This window comes from Nyctereutes procyonoides, unplaced genomic scaffold (genome assembly GCF_905146905.1).
Source record: "Nyctereutes procyonoides isolate TBG_1078 unplaced genomic scaffold, NYPRO_anot_genome, whole genome shotgun sequence".
Classification (NCBI taxonomy): Eukaryota; Metazoa; Chordata; class Mammalia; order Carnivora; family Canidae; genus Nyctereutes; species Nyctereutes procyonoides.
In genome coordinates this window covers 18,391,439-18,397,651 of record NW_026575082.1, presented here as the reverse complement: position 1 = coordinate 18,397,651, position 6,213 = coordinate 18,391,439, and positions in this window count along the sequence as shown.

Here is a 6,213-nt window from a genome sequence, read left to right as displayed (position 1 = left end):
GGGGAAGATTAGACTAATCCCTGTAAGCCAGCGGGGCCCTCGGCGAAATGTTTTCTTAGGGTTCTAGTGCTCTTGTGACCGGTAATCATTTACTACCTGAAGTCAGCACTGAGCTTTCCTAAGAGTAGGTTTGTTTTGAAAGCACTGACCTGAGTGTGGGCAGCGAGTAAGATCTGGGTGACCTGGAGCTAGTCTGTGCACCAGAGGCTCTCGATCTTTCAGTGAATGTCGTCAATGACTGGTAGCCAAAAAGAACTTGATCAATGAAAGACAATTGTTGGTTGGTAATGGAAGTGTAAATGTAACCTTGAGTATTGAACTTTGCTTGTAGTTTCTTTATAAATATTTTAGCTCAACTTTAGGGCTTGGGCCTTCCGGGATTACTAGGGGAGGAGGTGGGGGGCTGTACATGAAGAAAGACAGGGTCTTAGCAAGGGGATTGGACTGGCTGCTATTGTACAACGTTGAGAAAGGGGAGTGAATCGAACTTGCTATCATATCGAAGCTTCTTTCTTCAGTCAGGAAAAGTCCCACCTTCCACTGGAATCGTACCCATTCCTGAACCAATGTGTCACCATGGACATTCTCCAATGCTCCTTAATGTTCAGACTGAGGCGAATCTCCACACTCACAAAATTCAACCATGGGAATGGAGTTCCCCTGGATCCTTAGTATGAGGTCTCGTCTGTCCCCAGGCCTCCTGAGAGAAGCAGAGTGCTCCCCTGGCACTCAGCACTTGTCACTCCAGGGAGAATGGCTGCCATCTTGGTCAGATCTTGTCCACTTCAGGTCCTGAAGACCGTATCCAGGTCTCTAGTCTATTTCTTAGCTGGAAATTCTTGGAAGCCCAGTGTGTGAGCAGTTGGTATCCAAGTCAAAATTTTCCCCCTACCGTCACCACATGGAGCTCACTAGTGTCAGTTCTAGAGTTTTCTTACCCAGTCCCACCCCATTTCCCTAGTCTGTGATCTCAAAGCATCTTCTCTCCTTCTTCCTTGCTGTTTATGTCTTTCTATGCTTATAGCCTCCCTGGCCAGTGGCCATCTGAGGCTGGCCTTCCACTTCTGGGCTCCCTCATATCTGCACCTGGCCCATGGTCTGTGATCCTGAGGTCTAGGCAGGACTTGCAGGGCCGCCATTCCCCCCTGCTCCTCACCCTCCACCCCCCACCTGTGCCTGCTTTGCAACCCCTTTGCTTGGGCCACGGTGTCTCTGCATTGCTTGCCTCTTTGCCTTTACCTCTTTTTTTCCTCCACCCCAGCAGATGTGGGGTCTTGGCCCCCAGGCTGTGAGCTCCTTGGGAGCAGGCCCTCAATAAATGTGAAGTGCTGCTGCCCCCCAAAAAAAAATCCCTAGGGTTGTTGTTGGTTTTTTTTCTTTTTTAAGGAAAGATTACAGATAATTTATTTTGTACACAGTCTTGATAAAAATTCTAGACAAAGTAAAGACCAGAGTAATTATTTCCCTATACAATTAGTTTACAAGTCTGAGATTTGCATGTGGAAGTCTAAAGTTCCATTTCCACAAACAGATGAATATTTTTATGACATATATTTTTGTGATTATGTACATGTTCTCAGAAGAATTAATTCCACAAAACTGTATGGAATGTATGGGAGTGCAAAAGAAAGAGAAAAAATGTAAAGGGAGACACAGGCTCTGGGCTGGACCTAATGTGATTATTTTAATGGTAATGTAAAAGAGGTTACAGAGTACCAAGAGAAAAAGAAAAAGTTGTGGGTTTCACATGACTTTTATTTGCTACTAAAAAATCATACCCCAAAAATATCTACATATTATCCATTAATGCTGTTAGCCCTCTGCCTGTAAATCAAATTGTAAGTGGTCAAAATAGTGCTGAATCTGAGAAGTGACAATGCTTATTGTGATTAGGAACCCTAGGGATTTTTTTTTCACTATGAAAATGCTTTAATAGTGGCATCTGTACAGCATGTGACGTCCAGACAGGAAAAAGAGCGAGTGCACACAGAGACACGGCTATCAGAGAACAGGTTGTGAGCAAATAAAGAGTTCACACAGCTTCCATGCGCTTTACCAGGTATCAGCTCTAGGCCACCTCCTCCTCTGCCTCCTTCTCGAACTCCCCCTCCTCCTTGGCCATGGCATCCTGGTAGGGCTGGTACTCAGACACCAGGTCATTCATGTTGCTCTCGGCCTCTGTGAACTCCATCTCGTCCATGCCCTCACCCGTGTACCAGTGTAGGATACCCAACCTGGACACTGGGTCTTTGGAAAAAGAACCACCAAGACACACCTAGGGGTCAAGCTGTGGGCTTTCAAAAACAGCATTTGCCAGGGCTGAAGACTCCTTGTGCCACCACAAACCATCCCTTCTGCTTGTTTTTTTTTTTTTTTTTTTGTATTTTCCCCTCCTGGGTTCTTTTCTAGCTCCCAAGACCCTAATTCTCACGGCTCTCCCCTTGCTTGGCAGTATCACCATGTTGATTGACTTCACTTGTCAGTAGGCAGCATGGATGACGGGTCTTCTGAACCCATCCTGGTTTTAGCTGGTGTCCATCTTCATAGCTTAGTGCCTCTCACATCTTCACAGCTTAGTGCCCTGACCTGTCCAGGGCCCACCTCAGCTCCACAGCATGCATGTGAGATGTGGGGATAAATTTCTCTTCTGTTCTCTCAAGGTTCCATGTAGTGGAGTAGTATTAGAGTGAACTCTTCCGGTCTCATCTCCACCTCCTCAGAACTGCATGATGGGGTCAGTTGCAGCCCATACCTGTCAGGCTACGTCCTCCAGGTGCAGGATCACCCCTGCGAGATGCAGGCAACGTGGGCTCAGTTCTCTTGGCTTCCCTAAACCTGCAACTACAGCTTGTTTCCTCTTCCACTTCCCAGCATCTTGGCCCAGGCTTGGGAGTGTTACTATCCATTTGGGAGGCAGGAAGAGAGCCCTGCAGGGCTCTCCAAACCAGATTTCCACTTTGGGTGAAGGGGCTCATTGACTTTGATCCTTTTAAAGGCAGATTTGGTCTAGTTATCAACTGGTCAGATCTGGAAGGGAGGAAGAGCTAAGAATAGGAAGTAGCAACAATTCAGACAACACGCATGGTGCTCCTATCTTGTTGCTAACCCCAGTTTTCTTTAACTCCTCATTCTCACATCTTCCTGGCTATAACCACAAGGCAAATGGTCTTCTTCTGATTTATAAATCCTGCCTCCTTCCTAAAGAAGCCTCCTCCTGCCCCTCAGACCAGGGACCTCTCCCAGGCCCACATAGTGAATCCTGGGGCCAGGTCACCTTTTGGAATAGCACAAGGGAATGACCCTTTTATCCTTTCCAATGTGCCTGTCCTTCTGGATCAAAAGGCACCAGCAAGTATACATGTTCCAGTCATAAAGGCCATGCCATCCTACAATGCCAGTTTCATCGTGATGCTGCCAGGGTGTGAACATGTCTGGTGCCTTCTGGGTATTTTATGTACTTGCAGGAGCAGTTGAATCATCCTGAGAAATCTTTGGTTGCCAGTGTCATCGGGCCGCTGCCCGCCCTGCTGTGACCTTTCCCACTGCCTTTCTGCAGACACAAAGCAGGTGTCCCCAGAGGTGGCTGTCAACTGCAGCAGCCACAACATGAAACTACGCTCTGGTTTTCCTGAGGAGACTCACTCTGCCTCAGTGCTGTGGCTGAGGGAAGGTTTTTAGGGACCAGACAACGCTTTCCTCTTTGTCCCTCTTGCCAGCTCTATCTCTCTGCCTTTTCCTGACTTTGTTCTTTGTTTAAAAGGTCTGGATGGAGGAGCAGAGGCAGCCGTTGTGCAAGGGATGTAATTTTGACCCCTTCTGCTCCTAAAAAATCAATACTCCTTTGAGTCTCTGTGAAGAGTGTTTTATAGACTCCTTTCTGGGCAGCCCCAATCTGTAAAAGCTGATATTATCTGATGACCCTTCTCATACTTACACATTTTTTTTTTTACAAAATATTTCCAGAACGTCACCTTCCCCTATAACTGAGACTTTACTGCACATATCTGCTTTGTGACAGTATATCTTATCTGCCCAGTTTGGAAGGTAAAGCTCCCCATTTACATACCTGAAGGCGCTGGGGGCTGACAAAGGTCATCAGCTGATATGGTCGTCTTCAGGGGGACTGGAGCAAGAGGTGGGGTGGCCATGTTAAGCATGAAAGGAGGTGCTTGGCTATGGGCTTTTTGCCAAGACAGAGAAAAATCCATCATCTTGAGGACGTCTGTCACCTGTGATAAGGCCTAGCCTTCACCAACGTTACCTCAAAGACAGAAGACACCTAGGCTTTATTTTTCCTATTGTATGGGCCACTTCACAAAGGGAGAAACACGCAAGCCCCACCTAACTGCCATATTCTACAGCCAGAAGAGGCTTCAAATGTCATATAATCCAGATGTTACAAACTGGTGGCCAGCGGGGTCCCCATGAGGACACAACTTTGTTTGGCCTGCATGGTGTTTTTGTTTGTTTTAAGCTGAATCTGTTGTCAACCTTTAAAAATCAGGAGATTTCCAATAAAAATAAAGTTTGGGAGATTTTCCTGAAAAACTGAAAGCTCTGGCAACTCTGGCCCTATTCCTACAAGAGAACAGCTGAGAGGCAACCATTCCTTGCACTCCCGCAGGCCCAAATCCCTACCCTGTGCTTACTTCCCGTCCATCCCAACACACCTGGGTTTGTGACCCCTCACCACGATTCAGCCCGCATCCCACACCATTTTCTGTCTGGAATCTAGAAAGTGAAGTGTTTCCCCAATGCCTCACAGAGACTAACAGGAGAGTCCCTGCCTAGTTACCTCTGGTTGCCCTGCCAGGGACCCTTCCAGGGTGCTTTGTTCTAGTGAAAGCATTCCTATAAAGTGAAAACAAAACCCAAACCAAAACATGATCATGCAAGAAAAGGAAGGTGACATTCTGTGGTTTGGAAGAGCATTGGGTTGGATTTCAGATAGACCCAGATCCAAACCCTGGTTTGTTTTTTATTTTTTTGTTTTTGTTTTTGGACAGATCTTGCCACAGGCATATTTGCACAAACAGCACAGGAGGACATCAGCTCCACGCAGACAGAAGCCTAGGGGTCACTCCAGTCCTTCCGTCCTCAGATTGGCAGACAGTCCCTCTAGACTTGGAGCCTTTGTGAGTCTGAGCTGCAGCGGCAGCCTGGACTTTGGTTTGAGCCTTGGTTTTGGACTTTGGCCTGCAGAGCCTGAGATCTTTGGTAATGTGGGCATGAGCACATTTCCCAAGTCTGGGGTGAGTGATGCAAGCAAGTCGACTGAACTCATGGATGCCACCCTTTGAGATCCTGGGCTTGACCTCCTTCTTGACAAGGGCTTTGATAGCCTTGGCATGGGCATTCATGCCTTGGTGTTGTTGGCTTGCATCTTCTTTAGGCCCTTCTTGTTGTTTTCCTTGGCAAAACACGTGTTCCTCAGGAACTTGGGGTCTACCCCCCTCAAGAGATTCATATCTTTGTGACCAGGGTTTCTTGATACGATTTCTGTGCCATTTTCATGGAATGGGCATGCATGCTGTGGTCTTGGACTTGTCCATGTCTACACTAAAGCCCACAGATTCTCCAAACCCTGGTATTTAGTACTTGAGTACAATTATGTGGAAATATACCAATGAACCAAGCAGAGAGAAAATATCTTTTTTTCTCACTCTTAGCTGTGTGACCTTATTCAGTCTTGTAACTTCTCAGCAATGGGAATACTGATACTTACCTTGAGGATGGTTGTGAGGATTGGTGCTAATTCTGTGAGGTCTTTCCTGCTAGATACCCTATGCCTAGTCATCAGTCCCCTCTGCCCCATTAACCCTCCAAAATGTGACAACTCCTTCCTTTGTGTCATTTGGACTTATGGACCTCTATTCCTGCACCTGTTACAGTATTGCATTTGCCCCAGTTAGATCGCAAATCCAGACATTGGAGCCCTGTACCTGCTTTCATGACTCCAGTATCTAGCACTTCATAGGTGCTTTGTGACCTTTTTTTTGAAAGCCCCTCACATAATGGCTGTGATTTTCAGCAACTAACACGTTGGAATGAATGCATCCAAATCCATTCCACCCTTCCAAACAGTCGCTTTTGTAGGCCAGTGGGACCACCATTGCTCAAAGCTGGTCTAGAACCCAGTGCTTGAACTTGTTTTTGCGCCATCCTGGAACTACCAGGAAAACTTGTCTCTTTCCTTTGTTACCCTGTCAAATT